Source organism: Cherax quadricarinatus, chromosome 56 (genome assembly GCF_038502225.1).
Source record: "Cherax quadricarinatus isolate ZL_2023a chromosome 56, ASM3850222v1, whole genome shotgun sequence".
Taxonomy (NCBI): Eukaryota; Metazoa; Arthropoda; class Malacostraca; order Decapoda; family Parastacidae; genus Cherax; species Cherax quadricarinatus.
The window spans coordinates 20,071,978-20,082,444 of record NC_091347.1 but is presented as its reverse complement, the minus strand read 5'-3'; the positions used below and the strand labels follow the sequence as shown (position 1 = coordinate 20,082,444).

Sequence of the window (10,467 nt, the reverse complement as noted above, 5' to 3'; positions counted from 1 at the left end):
ATTGATACAATGTTATGGTCCTTGAAGGTGAGATCCTCCGACATGATCACTCCCAGGTCTTTGACATTGGTGTTTCGCTCTATTTTGTGGCCACAATTTGTTTTGTACTCTGAAGAAGATTTAATTTCCTCGTGTTTACCATATCTGAGTAATTGAAATTTCTCATCGTTGAACTTCATATTGTTTTCTGCAGCCCACTGAAAGATTCGGTTGATGTCCGCCTGGAGCCTTGCAGTGTCTGCAATGGAAGACACTGTCATGCAGATTCGGGTGTCATCTGTAAAGGAAGACACGGTGCTGTGGCTGACATCCTTGTCTATGTCGGATATGAGGATGAGGAACAAGATGGGAGCGAGTACTGTGCCTTGTGGAACAGAGCTTTTCACCGTAGCTGCCTCGGACTTCACTCTGTTGACGACTACTCTCTGTGTTCTGTTAGTGAGGAAATTATAGATCCATCGACCGACTTTTCCTGTTATTCCTTTAGCACGCATTTTGTGCGCTATTACGCCATACGCCATGGTCACACTTGTCGAAGGCTTTTGCAAAGTCTGTATATATTACATCTGCATTCTTTTTATCTCCTAGTGCATTTAGGACCTTGTCGTAGTGATCCAATAGTTGAGACAGACAGGAGCGACCTGTTCTAAACCCATGTTTCCCTGGGTTGTGTAACTGATGGGTTTCTAGATGGGTGGTGATCTTGCTTCTTAGGGCCCTTTCAAAGATTTTTATGATATGGGATGTTAGTGCTATCGGTCTGTAGTTCTTTGCTGTTGCTTTACTGCCCCCTTTGTGGAGTGGGGCTATGTCTGTTGTTTTTAGTAACTGTGGGACGACCCCCGTGTCCATGCTCCCTCTCCATAGGATGGAAAAGGCTCGTGATAGGGGCTTCTTGCAGTTATTGATGAACACGGAGTTCCATGAGTCTGGCCCTGGGGCAGAGTGCATGGGCATGTCATTTATCGCTTGTTCAAAGTCATTTGGCATCAGGATAACATCGGATAGGCTTGTGTTAACCAAATTTTGTGGTTCTCTCATAAAAAAATTAATTTTGATCTTCGACTCTCAGTCTGGTTAGCGGCTTGCTAAAAACTGAGTCATATTGGGACTTAAGTAGCTCACTCATTTCCTTGCTGTCATCTGTGTAGGACCCATCTTGTTTAAGTAGGGGCCCAATACTGGATGTTGTTTTCGACTTTGATTTGGCATAGGAGAAGAAATACTTTGGGTTTCTTTCGATTTCATATATGGCTTTTAGTTCTTCCCACGATTCCTGACTCCTATAAGATTCCTTTAGCTTGAGTTCGATGCTTGCTATTTCTCTGACCAGTGTCTCCCTACGCATTTCAGATATATTGACCTCTTTTAGCCGCTCTGTTATTCTTTTCCGTCGCCTGTAAAGGAAGCGCCTGTCTCTTTCTATTTTACATCTACTCCTCCTTTTTCTTAGAGGAATAAGCCTTGTGCATACATCGAGTGCCACCAAGTTAATCTGTTCTAGGCATACGCTGGGGTCTGTGTTGCTTAGTATATCTTCCCAGCTTATATCGGTTAGGACTTGGTTTACTTGTCCCACTTTATGTTTTTGTTATTGAAGTTGAACTTGGTGAATGCTCCCTCGTGACTAGTCTCATTATGTCGGTCTGGGGCTCCACGCATACATGTCTGAACCTCAATTATGTTGTGATCTGAGTATATTGTTTTTGATATGGTGACATTTCTTATCAGATCATCATTGTTAGTGAAGATGAGGTCTAGTGTATTCTCCAGTCTAGTAGGCTCTATTATTTGCTGGTTTAAATTGAATTTTGTGCAGAGATTTAAAAGCTCGTGTGAGTGTGAGTTTTCATCAGAGCTGCCTCCTGGTGTTGTTACTGCAACAATATTATTTGCTATATTCCTCCATTTTAGGTGCCTTAAGTTGAAATCCCCCAGGAGCAAGATGTTGGGTGCAGGAGCTGGAAGATTTTCCAGACAGTGGTCAATTTTTAACAGCTGTTCCTGGAATTGCTGGGATGTTGCATCCGGAGGCTTGTAGACTACCACAATGACTAGGTTTTGGTTCTCGACCTTTACTGCTAAAACTTCCACTACATCATTTGAGGCATTTAGCAGTTCTGTGCAAACAAGTGACTCTGCAATGTACAGGCCAAACTCCCCCCCTTTTTGCCTGTTCACTCTGTCACATCTGTATAGGTTGTAACCTGGGATCCATATTTCGTTGTCCAAGTGATCCTTTATGTGGGTCTCAGTGAAAGCCGCGAACATTGCCTTTGCCTCTGCAAGCAGTCCACGGATGAAAGGTATTTTGTTGTTTGTTGCTGGCTTTAGACCCTGTATATTTGCAAAGAAGAATGTCATCGGACTGGTGGTATTGTTGGTACTGGGGGGGGATTTTTTTTCCGGCATTAGTATCTGTATCTGTTGGTTTGGAGTGGAGGCCATCGACTGTGGTTCCACTCCAGGAATGACTGGATTTGGTGTACGATTTCTGCCATTTCCTGCCAGTTTTTTTTCCTTCCTGGCACTAAAAAACCTCTCCCTCTTGAGTGGCTGTGGCTACCCAGGTTTTCCCATGGCCTGGATGTTTTGTATCTTTTTGTACCCTTTAGATGGTGTGCCTGGCAATTTAAGTTATAGCACAGTCTTTCCTGTACTGAAGAGGTACACATTTCAGGGTGAAAAAGCTTACAGGAAGGGAGTTTGCATTTTCCTGTTGTCATATGGGCATGGCATTTTCTAGGGTGGTCATAGTTGCACGTCCCGTCTGTTTTTCCAGATTTCCCATGTCTGCAGATACCAAGTGCAGTATGTGCACAGGCTTGGTTTCCGTTTGCCTTTGGCTTCAATGACTGTATTCCCTGTTGGTGCATGTTTCCCTGTCTTATTCCTATCCTCCCTAGCACCAACAATTGAGCTCCCACCAGTTGTTTTTGGTAATATATCCTCACTATAGCTAGTGGAGTCCTCTTGTTTGCTATTTCCTGTGGTATTTCTAGTTTGCAATATTGGTTTTATCTTATCTTTGACTACACTTGTTTCCCCACTACGGTTCCTGTCCCCTATGAGGTCATTTATATGTATTCCTTCCTGCGTATAATTCCCGACTACCTGGACAAAATCTCCAGCTTCACCATTACTGTCTCCCAGGACAGCACCTCCAGCTTCACCATTACTGTCTCCCAGGACAGCACCTCCAGGTTCACCATTACTGTCTCCCAGGACAGCACCTCCAGCTTCACCATTACTGTCTCCCAGGACAGCACCTCCAGCTTCACCATTACTGTCTACCAGGACAGCACCTCCAGCTTCACCATTACTGTCTCCCAGGACAGCACTATCAGCCCCACATTTACTGACTACCAGGACATCACCTCCAGCCTTACAGTTTCTGGCTACATGGCCAGTATCAAGGGCAGTACCATTCGGCCCAGACTTTTTATGTTCCCATCTGTTGTAGAAAGCTTCCAGGTTGTCTATGAAAGCAGCTTTGATGTTATCCTCTTTTAATACCCTTGTGATTTTAGTCCACAGATTTTCCTCATTTGGGCATACCCAAAAACACTTCCCTGTTTTAATACTGCTTGTAGCTAGTTCTTGGATATCTGCACAAGGGGCGTGACACCAATTTCCACAAAAATGACAATTTATCCATGTGGAAGCCCGTTTGTTTGATTGACTGCAGACTACACAGAGCTTCATAATGATTTAAATGGTTGATTTATTGTAATTCTACTAGTAACCTCTTGAATATTCTACTAATAACCTCCTTAAATGAAGCTCTACTGGAGCATACTCCTAGTGCCACTGATCTCACCCTCTCGATATACTGGTTTAGGTCATCGTTTATCCTATTGTCTTCCCAGTGAATTTCAGCAGGCTCACGATTTATTAGCTTCCAGTTGATGTCCTTGTTGTTAAAGTTAAATTTACTGAACATACTTTCATGGTTAAGAATGTTTTTCTGATTATGACCAGTGGATGTGCGTGTCTGAACTTCTATTAAGTTGTGGTTTGAGTTTACTGTCTTCGACACTATAATGTTCCCAACCAGGTCTTCATCATTAGTTAATATAAGGTCCAAGGTATTTTCTAGTCTGGTCGGTTCTGCTGTTTGTTAGTATAAGGCGAATCTGTTGCAGAGTCTTAATAGTTCAATTGTATGAGATTGTTCATCTAAACTAGCTGCTTTAATTCTTTCTCTTGCTACAGTCTGCTAGATTCTTCCATTTTAGTTTCTTAAATTGAAGTCTCCAAGCATTAGCATAGCTGGGGCTGGGTTTGGTTCTTCAAGACAGAATCTACCATCGTTTAAAGTTGTCTTGGTATTGTAAAAAGGAAGTAATGTGTGGACTGTGGCAGGGCCCCAGCCTACCAAATAAAGAAACAAATTTGAAGAGAAACTACTGAAGTGGCACACACGAGACATTATGGCATGGAGAGTATAACAAGCGACCCAGGCAAGCACAGGACCCTTCCCAGATGGCTGCTGCTCGCCGGTGTTCCCCTTCCCCCTCATCTCTCCTGACGCAACCCATCACTATACCTTCAATAACAAGGGTGTTGTCTCCAACTATTTAATCTTCATGGACTCGAGACAACGAGTCAATCCATCTATCATTCCATATAGGAAGAGCTATATATCTATTAGGCGTCCAGCAAAATCAGCACTCTTGTCTGACTTTTTTGGGTTATCCTAGGTTCTCTACACATATGCTGCTATGTATGATAATTCTATGTAACTGTATTTGTGTATACCTGAATAAACTTACTTACTTACTAGTACTGCATCGGCAAGGTTTCATACACCTCTGGGAGTTTGCACTACCAGATGATGTAAATCGATCCAAATGCAAACTGTCAGCAGACCTATTTTCACACACTACTTCATTATGTGCTTGAATGTTAACATAAACGCCATCTTAAGTTTCAGTTTCCAGAGTGTGGGTTATTTGTGTACTGCTCCTGCCGCGGTATTGTGACTTTATTCTTTAAAAGGTTCATCATTTTCCCCACCTCTAATGCTCCTGAAAACACTGCTACTCTTCTTTACAAGGCAAACCACCATTATATCTTCCATTATCAAAGATATCGGTATGTGGTGTCCTGTAGATTGGTTAGCAACGCTCTCGCCGTGGTTCGAGTCCCGGTATGGGTGGAATTGTTGGGCATGTTTCCTTACACCTGCTATCCCTGTTCACCTAAGTAGTAAGTAGGTACCTGGGTGTTATTTGACTGGTGTGAGTCGCATCCTGGGGAACAATACTGAAGGATCCCAGTGGAAGTAAAACGGTCCTCGATGACGCACTTTCTTGGGTTATCCTCGGTGGTAATAACCTCGCTGCTGAAGCAACTAGAGCCAGCGACAGTAGCTCCTTCAGAAAAAAAGGATAAGGTCGAGGTTTACGCCATTACCTGTGGTGAAAACCTGGAATATGATACCGATAAGTTGTAGTAAAAGATGCGTGAGCAAACACTGCAAACAATGTTTTGAAGAATTTTTAAAGACGAACTTAGAGTATTCAGAAACATAAAATAAAGACCTGTTGCCACTGTTACCCTAGCAGTAAACAGAAACTTGAAAGGCGAAAAATGACCAGAGATTTGATTGAGGCGCACAAGTGGAGGATATGGCGAAATAATTTTTATCACACTGAAAGCGGCTGTATTTAAGGTGCCGACGATACCTATACCAAGTTGAAACAATGAATTCAAGTTCAATAAATTCAGATTAAAAATAAAAATATAGGAAAGCACTGGTCTGGAAATACTGTATAACCATATATCTATATTTAAAACGTGCATCGACATTACAATAAATGGATTAACAGTTTGTTAGTTGTAGATAAGTGTAATAAGTGTCAAGATGTGTCACCTTAACAAATACTATATGTATGTACAATACACAAATAACCTGCACATAGGAGAGACAAGCTTACGACGATGTTTTGGTCCGACTTGAATTATTTACAAATTTCTAAATAATCTACACATATGCTATGTATGATAATTTATGTAACTACACGTATTTATGTGTGCCTATACCTGAATAATATTACTTGCTGAAGCCAGTATACGTATATAGGCGAGCGGGAAAGAGACGGGAACAAGAGAGAGAGAGAGACGATAAGTAGTGATAGTGATAGGTAGGTAGTGGAAGCAGTAGTAGAAGTGGTAATAGGAAGTAGGGAGAGTAGTTTAGTGGCAAAATAGAGGAGAAAAAGAAAGGGGAAAGTAAAGGATGAAGGGAGGCAAAAGTAAAGGTAGTAGCAATAGTAGAGGAATGGAGGAAAACTAAGAGTGAACAATACAATGGTATAAAATACCGACAGGTTGTTAGGTAAGACACATATGCAACAGTTAGGTATCTTTATTTCGAAACGTTTCGCCTACACAGTAGGCTTCTTCAGTCGAGTACAGCAAAGTTGATAGAAGCAGAAGAGACTTGAAAACGATGTAATCAGTCCATCACCCTTGAAGTTTTGAGGTGGTCAGTCTTGGAATTAACTTCAACAACCTCTACTAGTGAGAATGGCTGGATTTGAGAGGGACCTGACCTCTCAACGTCTACATTCTTACCTCTACTAGTGACCTACGTCTCACCTCCTGGCGCTATATAAGGCTCCATTCTATCACTTCAACTCCATATTGTTCCAGACTATGGAACAATACTCTTCTCCAGACTGAGGGACTGACCACCTCAAAACTTCAAGGGTGATAGACTGATTACATCGTCTTCAAGTCTCTTCTGCTTCTATCAACTTTGCTGTACTCGACTGAAGAAGCCTACTGTGTAGGCGAAACGTTTCGAAATAAAGATACCTAACTGTTGCATATGTGTCTTACCTAACAAACTAAGTAGAGGTGGGGTGTAAGGACAAGACAAAGGAGCACTGCAGGAGAGCTAAGGGCCCACAATAAGAGCAGCCTCATATGGACGAAAGAGGTATTTACAAGAAGGAAGAACATTAAAAAAGTTGGAAAGAACAAGAACAAGGAGTAGGACCAAAGTTGGGGGGAAGGTGAAATATCAAAATGGTATATAATACCGACAGGTTGGTAGGTAAAACACATAGGCAACAGTTAGGCAACTTTATTCCGAAACGTTTCGCCTACACAGTAGGCTTCTTCAGCCGAGTACAGAAAGTAGACAGGAACAGTAAAGATGTGAAGACTGAAGAAGCCTACTGTGTAGGCGAAACGTTTCGGAATGAAGTTGCCTAACTGTTGCCTATGTGTCTTACCTACCGGGGGAAGGGGGAACTAACAGAACACAAAAGGCCGAAGAATGGAAAACAAAGAAAAGGGGAAAAAATAGGAAAGGAGGAGAAGAAAGAATCAGGTGTATTATTATTATTATTATTATTATAATCAAAAAGAAGCGCTAAGCCACAAGGGCTATACAGCTGAATCAGGTGTAGTCACGAGTGTTCTGAAGTTTGAAGCAGGTGAACGTCTAGAATGGCCTAGGCTTACTGCAAAGCTACTTTTTACTTATGTTGTTTTAACCATGTAAAATGTCATAACGACCATGGTTAGTTTGTTAGCGTTATTATGCACCCCATGTATACAGTTATGTCCATCCTGTGGATGGTAGTCAAAAAGATTACACTCACATATAATCCGTCTGGATAAACACAATTAATGATCCGTATCTAACTTTGATAATGAAAAGTACTACACACTATTTACATATCTACATTACTATTTTGTTACACATAATCAATATATGTGAAGAAAAGTAAAATATTACCATGCCAAATATTATTTCCATAATGCACGTACAATATCGTTCTATGGTTTAGTCTAGTTACAAGAGAAATATATGGGAATCAACACTACCCGAATGAAACAGCATTTATATTTCTCAGAATGCACTGGCCTGCAACTGTCGTCAAAGCGTATTTTAAAGGCCTTCTGATTTGTATAGCGAGAGGTGAAGCAAGCTAAGGATGTGGGTTACTTTTCCAACCGTGTTTACTTTACAGAGCTGCCACATCTATTCTTCTTAAGTTTCCAAATATATATATAAAATAGCGTCTTTCCTCTTATATCTTGATGAAGAAAATGGCGGCAATACTTAGGGAGTTACTGAAGAAAGGCACCCGGAGGGTTCACACATAATATGCATGTATGTAGAGGGTATATGGCTGTGGGTAGTGTCAAGGGTTGGCACCGGGAGGGAAGGTCGGTGCCGGGGAGGAGGGCAGCCAGGCAGGCGCCACAGATCCATTCAGTCAAGGCCAAGGCTTTAGTGGTGAAGGTGTTCCTCAGGGCGAGACTCCCACTCCACCCACACCGCCCTCACACACGCCCACCACCTCTTGACAAAACCTACAGTGTGCTCCAAGGTTCTTCTGAGTTCATGGTTATAGTGTAGTGTGCCCACTCCTGTGTTCTGGTTATTCTTGTATTATAACAGAATACCTCAATGTAATGAAACAATGATGATAGTTAATGCTGAGAATAATCATTTCGTCGCTCAGTCTACGAGGTTAATCAGCGTTGGGGGTGGCTAGTAACTGGGAATGGCTAGTAACAGGGGGCGGCTAGTAACTTGAGTGACCACGAGGATACTGACGCAGGTCAACGCCAGTGTGTCTATGTTGAGAAACTTGTAAGAAAATAGTTCTTCGAAAGTGCACTTATATTCTGTAATATACCTGACATCTTAATGTTACTGTGAAAGCAACAAAATATCCAAGAGTAAACTGGGCAGTGAGTGCTAGGAAAATATTTACTGAAGAAGAGGCGCACTACAGTAGGCACGGTGGCTCTGTACTAACCTATTTGTGGCTGCAGGCGTTGATTCACAGCTCCTGGCTCCGCCTCATCGACGGTCGCTACTGGGCCTTAATCATCCAACCAGTCCCACTGGTGTCTAAACTTTGCATCTGATCAAAGATTGATAAAGCCCCTGGTGGTCGAGATGTTTCTCAAACAGGGATACTTGGGTTGCACGTGTTTGTATTTATCAATGTGTCTAATATATTTAAAAATACCTAGAGTTTTTGTTTCAATAATGCTATTTGACAGTTTATTTCAGTAATTTACCACTGCAATGCTAGTATTTTCTGTCTTGGTTATATACTGTCGACGCCCTGTCCATATTCCTATTGGTTTAAATGTACACGTTAGTCATACCCTCTGCATTATACGTTTTTTCTAAAGAATGTTCTCAATCTACCCTCGTCCCCCCAAAAAAAGGATTTCTAATATAGGAGACTAATAAGTTCCTGGCTAGCAAAGCACAAACTATATATCTAGAACGCTGTTTGTATCCATATACCTAAATTTGTTATTTATACCATTCACATTGTCTTCATCTTTCTCTAGACTTTCTCCAGTTGAAATAAATCACAGTATTTGACTTCGTTGGGTTATTCTAAGTTAAATCTCTCTCTCTCTCTCTCTCTCTCTCTCTCTCTCTCTCTCTCTCTCTCTCTCTCTCTCTCTATATATATATATATATATATATATATATATATATATATATATATATAATGTATATATATAGTGTGTGTGTGTATGTGTCGTGCCGAAAAGGTAAAACCTGATATTTTGGCTTAAACAGCAATGCTCTTCTTGCCGAATAAGGCAAGCGAAAATTTGTGTATTACCTGGAGTTTACCTGGAGAGAGTTTCGGGGGTCAACGCCCCCGCGGCCCGGTCTGTGACCAGGCCTCCTGGTGGATCAGCGCCTGATCAACCAGGCTGTTGCTGCTGGCTGCACGCAAACCAACGTACGAGCCACAGCCCGGCTGATCAGGAACTGACTTTAGGTGCTTGTCCAGTGCCAGCTTGAAGACTGCCAGGGGTCTGTTGGTAATCCCCCTTATGTGTGCTGGGAGGCAGTTGAACAGTCTCGGTCCCCTGACACTTATTGTATGGTCTCTTAACGTGCTAGTGACACCCCTGCTTTTCATTGGGGGGATGGTGCATCGTCTGCCAAGTCTTTTGCTTTCGTAGTGAGTGATTTTCGTGTGCAAGTTCGGTACTAGTCCCTCTAGGATTTTCCAGGTGTATATAATCATGTATCTCTCCCTCCTGCGTTCCAGGGAATACAGGTTTAGAAACCTCAAGCGCTCCCAGTAATTGAGGTGTTTTATCTCCGTTATGCGCGCCGTGAAAGTTCTCTGTACATTTTCTAGGTCGGCAATTTCACCTGCCTTGAAAGGTGCTGTTAGAGTGCAGCAATATTCCAGCCTAGATAGAACAAGTGACCTGAAGAGTGTCATCATGGGCTTGGCCTCCCTAGTTTTGAAGGTTCTCATTATCCATCCTGTCATTTTTCTAGCAGATGCGATTGATACAATGTTATGGTCCTTGAAGGTGAGATCCTCCGACATAATCACTCCCAGGTCTTTGACGTTGGTGTTTCGCTCTATTTTGTGGCCAGAATTTGTTTTGTACTCTGATGAAGATTTAATTTCCTCATGTTTACCATATCTGAGTAATTGAAAT

At 42.0% G+C, this 10,467-nt stretch overlaps 1 protein-coding gene across 3 annotated transcripts in view; it reads left to right on the top strand.

Annotated features, from left to right (window-relative positions):
- The first annotated feature begins 8,208 nt into the window (after positions 1-8,208).
- LOC128700808 (hemicentin-1) overlaps positions 8,209-10,467 on the top strand; it is a 176,035-nt gene continuing 173,776 nt past the window's right edge. For 2 of the 3 annotated variants that reach the window (XM_070097152.1, XM_070097150.1), the window contains exon 1: positions 8,209-8,354. The gene's annotated coding sequence lies outside the window, so the exon portion shown is untranslated. Of the gene's footprint in view, positions 8,380-10,467 lie in introns of all 3 variants that reach the window. The other variant, XM_070097151.1, reaches the window with a different exon arrangement.